The following is a 10,751-nucleotide window of genomic DNA, read 5'->3' as shown; positions in this document are numbered from 1 at the left end:
AGTATTTGAGTTCTATCTATGGTTATTGAAAACCTTGCATTGAGTAGTTCATGTCCATAATTCGGTATGAACCATATTTTAAGAAGTCTTTTACAAACGTTTTAACTTTGTTTTAAGACTTAAGTTTTGAGTTCAGTAAAGAGTAAAGAGTAAAGTTTGAAGTCTTTTTCTTCAAAAGTATATGGGGACTAAGTATTCCCAAAGAGTTTATAAATGTTTTCACATTTAAATAAGAACGGAAACTGAGATTTCCAAAGGGCCTTCGGGCTAGTTTTCAGAAAAGAGTAATAGCTTTCTAAATGAAGCAAGCAGGGAAACTGAGATTTCCAAGATAGCCTTTGAGCTAAGTTTTTGAGCAATTATCTCAAATCAGCAGAAAGAAGTATGTTTTTAAAACATAAGAGCTAGTATATTTTTGGGAGTAGTATTGAGCACCGATATGGGGGAGAGTTTAGACAACTCACAGCCTCCATAAACCATGTAGCCACCATGGGTAGAAAAGGGTCATACTTTTTAGATGAACCTTTTTCGAAATAGACTAGTGGATCCATTAGGCAGTTCAGGTCCTATACCTTTGGCCGGGTATAGGATGCGCTGGCAGCGTGAGGTAGATCGCTGTATCATCACTATAGCTCTTATGTGATGGTTGTCGGTTAGAGAAACTCCCACAGAAGTTATTGTATTTTTATATACATCAGTTTATTGTATTTTTATATACATTTCAGAGTTATGTTGTATCCTTGCATACACACAGATTTCACAGCATGTTTTTAAACAGTTTGTTTCTTTATATTGCACTTGTTTTAAATTGCTTTATATTGAAATGAGTTCAGTCATATTTAGTTGAGTATTCAAAGTTGAGTATCTAGAGTTGAGTATCCAGAGTCGAATATCATATCTTTGAGTCGAATATCATATTCTTGAGTTGAGTATCTAATCTCGGAGTTGAGTATCTTATCATTGAGTACTTCTGAGTTGAGTAAGTTTGAGTAGTTTTGAGTACCCTTAAGTATTCCTTGAGTTGAGTAAGTTTGAGAAGAGGTAAGTATGTTTCATTTCTATCAAGTTTCAAGCTTACGTTTATGTTTTAGAATTCCTCTTACATGCTCGTACATTCCACGTACTGAGCCATTTGGCCTGCATCTTCTCATGATGCAGACACATGTATTCAGGATCATCAACAGGAGCTTCGTTGATACATCCGAGAGTTCGAGTTAGCTATGGTGAGTCTCCTTGCTTTCGGAGGATTTCATTTATCTTTCAGTTATATCAGTTATTAGGATGTCATGGGTCTTGTCTCGACTTCCATCTTTATCAGTTAGAGGCTTCATAGATAGTCAGTATAGTTGAGAAGTCAGTATCATTTATTTTATTAAATGTTTTAAAGACTAAAGTTGTCTTTTTATGGTGAGTTGTATATATTTTATTATACAGAGTTTTCTTTGGACTTAAAGTTTGTATTTAAGTTTTATGAACTTTTATTTCAGTTTTTAAGCTTTGTATGCTTGAATCAGTTTTTCGCTTATAGTCAGCCAGGATGAGGGTTCGCTTGGGGACCAGCAATGGTCTTCGAGTGTCGGCCACGTCCAGGGTGTAGGCTCGGATCGTGACAGGTTTAAAGATGGCAATCGACATGAACATTCATGAGCTTCTAGTTATTGGAGACTCAGACTTGCTGATTCATCAAGTTCAAGGAAAATGGGCCGTGAAGAACCCAAAGATCACACCGTACGTACAGTATATACAAAAGTTTTGCAAAAGATTCCGAAATATTGAGTTCAGACATACTCCTAGGACACAGAATAAATTGGTTGATGCTCTCACCACCATTGCCTCGATGATTAAACATCCAAATACAAGTTATATTGATCCCTTGGATATAGAGGTAAAAGAGCAGTCTGTCCATTGTTCACATGTTGAAGCGGAACCATATGATTTGCCTTGATATTTTGACATCAAGAAGTATTTAGAGACCGGGACTTATCCTGAGAATGCAACGTTCAACTAGAAGAAGTCGATACATCGTATGGCCATCAATTTCTTTGCAAGTAGGGAAATCCTTTATAGGAGGACTCCAGATTTAGGTCTTCTCAGATGCGTTAATGCTAGTGAAGCTGCGAAGCTTCTGGAACAGATACATGCAGGAATTTGTGGTACTCACATGAATGGACTCACTTTGGCAAAGGAAGATCCTCTAAGCTGGTTATTTTTGGATAACTATAGAACGTGATTGTTGCAAGTTTGTGCAGAAATGTCATAAATGTAAAGTGCATGGTTATTTGAATCGAGTCCCGCCTTATGAACTCAATGCTATGAGTTCACCTTGGCCTTTTGTAGCTTGGGGCATGGATGTCATTGGTCCAATAGAGCCAGCCGCCTCTAACGGACACAGATTCATTTTGGTCGCCATTGACTACTTCACCACGTGGGTGGAAGCAGCTTCGTATAAGTCAGTGACCAAGAAAGTTGTCGCTGATTTTGTTCGCAACAATTTGATATGTAGATTTGGAGTATCGAAATCTATCATTACTGATAATGGAGCGAATCTCAACAGTCACTTGATAAGAGAACTATGTGAACAATTCAAGATTACTCACCGAAATTCGACCGCTTATCGTCCCCAAATGAATGGAGCCATAGAAGCCGTCAATAAGAACATAAAGAAGATCTTGAGGAAAATGATTGATAATCGCAGAGATTGGCATGAGATGCTACCGTATGCTTTGTTGGGTTACCGAACGGCTGTTAGAACATCAGTTGGAGCTACTCCATATTTGCTAGTATATGGAACAGAGGCGGTTATACTTGCAGAAGTTGAAATACCTTCATTGAGAATCATCCAAGAAGCTGAATTGAGTGATGCTGAATGGGTTCGCAAGCAGATTGATCAGTTAACATTGATTGATGAGAAGAAAATGGTTGTTGTTTTTCATGGACAACTGTATCGACAGAGAATGATTCGTGCTTTCCACAAGAAAGTAAGAGCCAGATTATTTGAAATTGGTCAGTTGGTTCTCAAACGCATTTTTCCTCATCAGGATGAATACAAAGGGAAATTCGCACCAAATTGGCAAGGACCCTACATGGTTTGCAAAGTATTATCTGGAGGTGCCTTGGTCCTGTCGGAGATGGATGGCACCGAATGGCCGAAACCGATCAACTCAGATGTTGTCAAAAGATATTATGTGTCAAGATTTCAGTTTGTATTTCTGTTATTTCCTTGTAATTGTTCTATTTGCTTGTAATCGGTTCGTTTAAAATTTTATCCCTTTTGTAATGAACTACGTCTGACCTGAATTCTCAAGAATGAGATAGGTAGGCGGCCTATGTCGACCTCAGTCACCCATTTATCCCCTTTTAATATTTTCCTTACATTTGAACTACATTCGACCTGAATTTTCAAGAATAANAAAGATATTATGTGTCAAGATTTCAGTTTGTATTTCTGTTATTTCCTTGTAATTGTTCTATTTGCTTGTAATCGGTTCGTTTAAAATTTTATCCCTTTTGTAATGAACTACGTCTGACCTGAATTCTCAAGAATGAGATAGGTAGGCGGCCTATGTCGACCTCAGTCACCCATTTATCCCCTTTTAATATTTTCCTTACATTTGAACTACATTCGACCTGAATTTTCAAGAATAAGATACGTAGGCGGCCTATGTCGGCCTTGATCGGTTTCTTTGTAAATTTCTTATTTCTATTAAACCTTGATGGGGAACTACGTGTGACCTGATTTCTGCCTCAACGGAATATATAGGCGCCATAAGGGCTCGGTCATATCTCCTGAAAGATTTTTATTTTTCTTTACAATAGAAACTCTGACATAATTTTTGAGAGGGACTCAAAAATTCTCGAGAAGAAGATTTTCTCCAACAAGTCAAGACTGGAGTTACTACGAAATTTGCAACCGGGACAGGATTTTTGAGAGGATTTCAAAAATTTCGTGATTCGCTCACCAATGGTTGAAGATAAGCCAAGACAGTTAACTGGGACAGAAATTTTGAGGATGGCCTCAAAATTTGAAGAGGGTTTATTGGCAGTCTAGAGCAACTTTGAATACTCCCCAACAAGTAATCAGATAGACCTCGAAGCATACGATTTCAAAGATGTTCAGTAAGCTTGACGTGACATGACACTTGGCAGTAACCTCTTCCAAATATTACCCTTTTGAAGAAACCTATTTTCCTTAAAACTTTCCTTTCATGCTTCAATTATTTTTAAATAAAAATTTGTCTTATCTATCAAGAAGCGGGAGATCGGAAAAATCAATCGTAGATAGCAAGCCAAGGAGCAGACAACCGAAGAGATCGACACAAATCAGTTCATTTTTTAAATTAACAATTTTTCTGTGGATGCAGGTCTATAGGTTTACCTCAAAATCAGTATATGCCACCATTCAATGAATATGGAGAAGCCAAAATGACGAAGAGCTCCCCAAAATTGACAATTTTTCTGTGGATGCAAGAAATATTTTATGCTTCTTATGTCAAAGATTGGGGAACATGAATAACATTATTTCATTCGATCCCCAACAAGGCGAAGTCCATAATGAACACGTAACTGTGTTCAGAGATGGAACAAATGAAAATCTCAAAGAGACCAATATTTTTAATTTTTAGCAACTAAGGATATCTGGAAAGCGTTTATCTGCATTATATTATCAGATATGATAATATTCTTACCCAGAGAGTCATTTATATCGTATTGTCAAATGAGATGATATCACTACTCCGAGAGTCATTTTTATTATATTGTCAATTGAGACGATACCGCCACCCAGAAGATGCCCAGAAGATCACATATGTTGTTCGGTGAAGCGTCATCTTCGTTCGGTACTAGGGATGACATCATTAAAAGATTCATGCATTGCGGAGAAAATATCATACATAGCAAGAAAAGGAAATTCTACACGACAAGAGAAAAGAGTCATGCATTGCAGGAGAAGATTCATACATTGTGAAAGAAGATTCATGCATCGCGGGAAAAGATTCATGCATTGCCGAAAAAATGTCATGCATCGCGGAAAATGAGTCATGCATAGCAAAGGAAAGAAATCATGCATAGCAAGAGAAAGAAATCATACATAGCAAGAAAAAAAAAGTCATGCATCGCGGGAAAGAGATTCATGCATAGCAAGAGAAAGATCCATGCATAGAAAGAGAAAAAGTCATGCATCGCGGAAAAGAGATTCATGCATAGCAAGCGAATGATTCATGTATTGCGAAAAAGAAGTCATGCATCGCGGAAAAAAGTTATGCATCGCAAGAGAAATGAGTTATGCATCATAAGAGAAAGGTTTACCCATCACAAGAAGATCAACATCGACTGCATCATTTTTCTTTGCAAAAATGACATTAAGAGAACTATCAACATATTACATCAACCTATTTTATTACTTTGACATCAAAGGAAGAGTACATTGAAGATTGTATCACAAATATGAGACACAAGCTTTATTTGCTTTACGTTAAATCCAATGGAGTTGACGTCAAATGTTCAAGGAGAGCAATTAAGTGTCAATGCGGTAAAAGACGCTATCTCTCCATTTGAATTACATTTTTTATGCTAATGAGTTTTATCTCAGTCTTTGTCGAGAGCATCTAAGAGAATGAATTCTCAAAACAAGCCACAAGTGCGGACGACATAAAAAAGGATGCAGCACAACGTGAAACTTTTTCTTAGCAGCGAACTGGGACATAGTCCAAAGAGGAGTGCCAAACACTTAGGACGCGAGTAGAGGAGCGACCTCCACCACAATCAAACCACACCCCTATTAAAAGGAATGTGGGTTTTTCTTTGGGTTTGTCGATTTCGGTTTCGCATCCGGAAATTTTTGGTCTCTATCGGAAGAAGCTTTCCAATCTGAGTGACAATACACCAAGAGCTTTGGAAATTATATCCGTGTAAGTTCTTAATTATGGGTGTGAAGCGCGCCACATTCATGGCTAAGAGGTTGCCAACCTCCTTTTTCATACTCGATTTATTTTTATCACTCCTCTAGAACCAAAGGATGTCTTGCATAATAGATTTCATTTTCAATCGATCGAATCGAACTACAAGCAGTCTGATTCCCTAAGTTGAGGGATATGTAGGCAGAATCGATGTTGAAACTCGGCTGTATTCCACATTCACTCTCAAATCTAATTTCCAAGCATTTCGATCTTTTCATAATTCAGTATCGGGATGGCTTTTGAATTCTTTCAAAATCATGCGTTAAATCAAGCGTGTCGAACTACAAGTGACCTGAATTCTCATATAGCTTGAGATATGTAGGAAACCCACTTCTGGGGTTCGGCCATAATTCCTGAAGTCCGTACCAAATCTCTTTTCTAAAAGATGAAGATGTGGTCGGTCAAAATTGGATTTGCCAATTTCATTTTCCTCGTATTGCTTGCGTCAATTCAAGAAAAATGAGGGACAGTTGTTGACACCCAATTTTGACCCTCCCCGATAGGAATTAATTCACGAGCTTCTTAACTCCCGAAGCAATTTAGAACAATTAGTTTTATAAAATTTAATTATTTTCCAAAGTCATTTTAAGTGATCTAGTCAATTTTTATAATTTATAAATAGTAAATATACTTCATATAATTTTATAGATATAATTGGTATAGTTCATAAATATTCGAAAATCATCTCAAAATGATTTATTTTAAATATTCTATTAAAATTAAGTGGCGACTTTGTTCTTTTGAAAATTCGATTTCTCTTAAATCATAAGTTTAATCGATTTTTCGAAAACTCAATTATTTTTCTTTTATTTATATTTTCGAGTAAAACAGAACTAGCTACACATTTTTACTTGGAAAGGCTCTCACATGTAGGTAGAATATTTCTCAAAGCTCTCCAGATAAAGTTAAGCACCTTAGAGGGTAATGATATGTATGAATTTCTAAAGTTGTTGGTCTTGCGAGTTGGGTGCGATGTTTTGATTATAAAGGAGACGATACCCACTTTTCCCATAGTATAATCCTTTGTTGTCCAATTTCCACATCCAAGTATCTCTTTGAGGTCTAATATTCAACGGGATTTGTCTAGCAACCTCCATATCAACTCCATTAAAGAGAGCACGTAACAAATCCAAGACCCATTTCAATTTGTTTGTTCTATTTTTTTCTTTTATTTTCATGGTTTGCTTAAATTATTCTTCCTCTATTTCAATTTGTTTGTTTAGTACTATTAAAAAAGAATGTTTTTTTTCTTTTTTAGCAACTTTTAAATTTCAACTTTTCACATATTTAATTTAAGATCATGATCGCTATATGTTCCTAAACAAGTGATGTTGTAGATATATATCTTTGGTCCAGGCAAACATGTCAAAAGTTGTTGCGCCTGTGTAAATTTTGTGCCAATAAGGTCATTTGTTCATGTATTCTTTCATTTTTATATATTCTGTGGCACTGGGAAAAAAGGTCTGAAGTATATAAATTACAAGATTCTTTACACAGTGTGAGTTTGGTGTATATGTCCATTTTAGTATTAAAATAAAAATATTAAAGTGCATGATGTATTAGTAGACATAAAGCAGAGAAAGTGATGTCATTATTATTTTTTACTCATGTAATTACTATGACATATTTTCTACATTATCTTCCACTAATTACACATTGGCCACTATACCTCCAATTACTATTATCCACTTTCTTGGCATTCACTTGTGAAAGAAATCCTACAAGGTGCTTTCTTCCTTATGTTGAGTGGGTGAAAAGGATGAGAAGTGGATGAAAAGTCTGCAATAGGGAGAATCACCTAAGTAAATAAAATTAGACTCATATTTACGAAATGTAGCAGGAGATTTTTATTTACCAAATATTGTAGAAGTTTTTCTTCAATATATATACAAACGTTCGTTCAAGGCTTAGAAATTTTACTCAAAATTTCATGTATGAAAACTGTATAAAATATGTATATCTTGCTTCAGGTTAGTTTTGTGTATATCTAAAAAGAGAATAAATTTGGTATGATATATATATATATATATATATATATATATATAAATTTTGTATAAAGTTTATGTTGCTTTTTGGAAATTTAATACAACTATAACAATGTTACAACTTTCAAACAAGTTCAAAGCATTCCTATTGGCTATGTTTTCGCATGAGTTTATATTGAGGTCAACTTCAAATGACCATATCTATTAGAGTATAAAGAGTTTGGTGGCCCATAACCTATCAAATTAAAGGTATTTGAGTCTTTTCCAACGCCACCAAGTTTGCATCAATATAAGTTTGGAGTAAAAGGTTATTGTTGTTCTATTTGAACATGTACGCACTGAAAAATTCAGCGAGAACACCTATCCATTTGGCGACTCGTCGAATGGTTTGGTGAATCTCCGAATTACTTCGTCAAAATATCCTAAAAACCTTCAAGCTCTGAATATTTTAGTGATCTAGAGCCCCATTTGGTGATCTACCGAATATTTCAACAAGGGAAACTCCAAATCATCGATTGGACCGACAAAATTCATTAAAATTAAAGGTCATTTTTTTTTATTTTTAGGGTCTTCTTACTTTTCCAGAAGGATATTCTTGAACTTTTACTTTCAATTAACTTTCCTAAGTTCATCTTAAACCTAATAACATCACTATTTGTATAGAAACTCTCAAAATCCTTAATTTTCCTTCTTCCAAAAATTAAGAACTCCAAGAAAGTGATTTCTCCAATTTCGCAAGATCTAAATTAAAGGCTCTAAGTTCAAGATTCTCTTCAAGTATCCTAAGGGTTTCAATCCAAGATTTCTTCTCTACACTTCATCTCCAAGAAAATCATATATAGAAGGATTTTTCAGGTTCAAGCTATAAGGTTCTAAGACATCAAAACGAGTTCTTTCTTCTAAGTCTCATTTTCTCAGGTACGTAAGACTTTAATTAGAGCATTCATTTCGCTCTCAGGCCTCAAGTATTTTAATTCTCTAGAATTTCACAAAATTGTTAGAAGTAAAACTAGGACTTTTATGTAATCATGATCTTTCTTCAATAAGCTATGTTTTCCTTGTTACACTTTGGTTTTGAAACCTTATGTTAGTGATTTAGCAGGATTTTTATGGTCATTCAAACCGTTATGAATTTTAAGCATGATGTGAATTACAACCTAAATATAGGTTATTTTAAGATATGGCTTTCGAATTGAGCCTCATATATGAATCAAGATGATAAATGGTTTTCATACCTATGAACATTATATGAATATATGTTGCTTTGGGGTGACTATTTAGTACCGAGAGGACGCGAGTTTAGAAAACTTAAATCCCATAACCATGCGTCATCGTAGGATTATGTTTCACCACTTTGTCGGTTAACCTTTTGGCCCTGAGAGGCTTAGATTAGTGGATCCATATAGATATGATATGGTCTTATACTCTGGAAAGGTATAGGGCAACCCTCCCAACTGGATTAGCTGTTGGACATCATGAGCTTACATGGTGTATGTCGGTTATAAGAAACTCCCCAATTTATGCATCTTTTATGATATTACCTTAACTTCATGTGAGTTATATTAAGTATGTTATTTTATGTTATAATTATGCAAGGCTACTGATTTAAACTCAGTTTTATATGTCTTTTGAAAAAGGTCTTAAAACGGATATTTATGCATGGGTTTCAATTGCTTCTTTCCAATGCCTTTATTACAATTATGACTCTACTTTTTAGAACTTTATTCCATTGTTTCTTCCTTATGTTACTTTATATGAGTATGTTGGTGTCCTTACATATTCAATACATTCCATGTATTGGTCGATGCATACTTTTTTTTACGTTGCATCCTTTTATGATGTAGATTCTGGCGTTCGTACTCAGACTCGTGGCTAGTATGGTTGCAGCATTTCTAGTTAGCATTTGGTGAGCCCTCCTCATTTGGGTACTCCATTAATTTAAGTTAATAGACTTTCCTTCATATTGTCTTTGGTTTTGAGGTAGCTGGGGCTCATATTTGGTAGACTTATGTTTTCAATCGAACTAGTAGAGGCTAATTCTAGACAATAGAAATGTGGTTTCATGGATTATTTTTCTAAATTTTATTATTCAGTCATGCATTTTAGCTTCCACTTAGTTCTTTATGTTATGCTTTGATATGTATGCCAAGGGTTAGCCGAGGGTAACTCGTGGTTTCAGGTATCCAGTCTTGGCTGGGGGTGCAGACTTGAATCATGACAACATTTCCCCAAATTTTAGATTTAAAATTTCTCTGACGTTCCAGTTAAATTGAGAAATCACTCACTCAAAACGAAATGCATTTAAGATAAATCGATGGTTAGAATGTGATACTCCATCTCCTTACGATGAAGTTTTGAAGAAAATAAATATCACATGAAGATAAAAGATATACAATGACAAATAACGATTGCGACTGTTGTTCAATTCAATGAGACTATAGTTCAATTCAATTGTAAGATGAATTTGAGATATTTATTAGTAATTCAAATCATGTGGATTCTCCAAAGTTTGTCCAATTTTTGGACTTGTAGACACTGTCGATAGGGTTTCATTCCTAGTCGTGTGTTGGTTGGCTAGTGAAACTTTGTTCTATGCGTTGTTCAGGCGGAATTTGAGCGCTTGTGCACAATAGTGTTTCAGAGGAGTTTTCTCTTTAGGGTGTGTTTGGTATGAAGGAAAATGTTTTCCTAGAAAATGTTTTCCTGGAAAACAAGTTGATTTTTGACTTATTTTCTCATGTTTGGTTGGTGAGTAGAAAATACTTTTCGGAAAAGATTTTTAGTGTTTGATTTATGAACGATTTTTTTTTTT

Source organism: Solanum stenotomum, unplaced genomic scaffold (assembly GCF_019186545.1).
Source record: "Solanum stenotomum isolate F172 unplaced genomic scaffold, ASM1918654v1 scaffold21408, whole genome shotgun sequence".
Taxonomy (NCBI): Eukaryota; Viridiplantae; Streptophyta; class Magnoliopsida; order Solanales; family Solanaceae; genus Solanum; species Solanum stenotomum.
Note: the sequence above shows the minus strand (reverse complement) of the source record.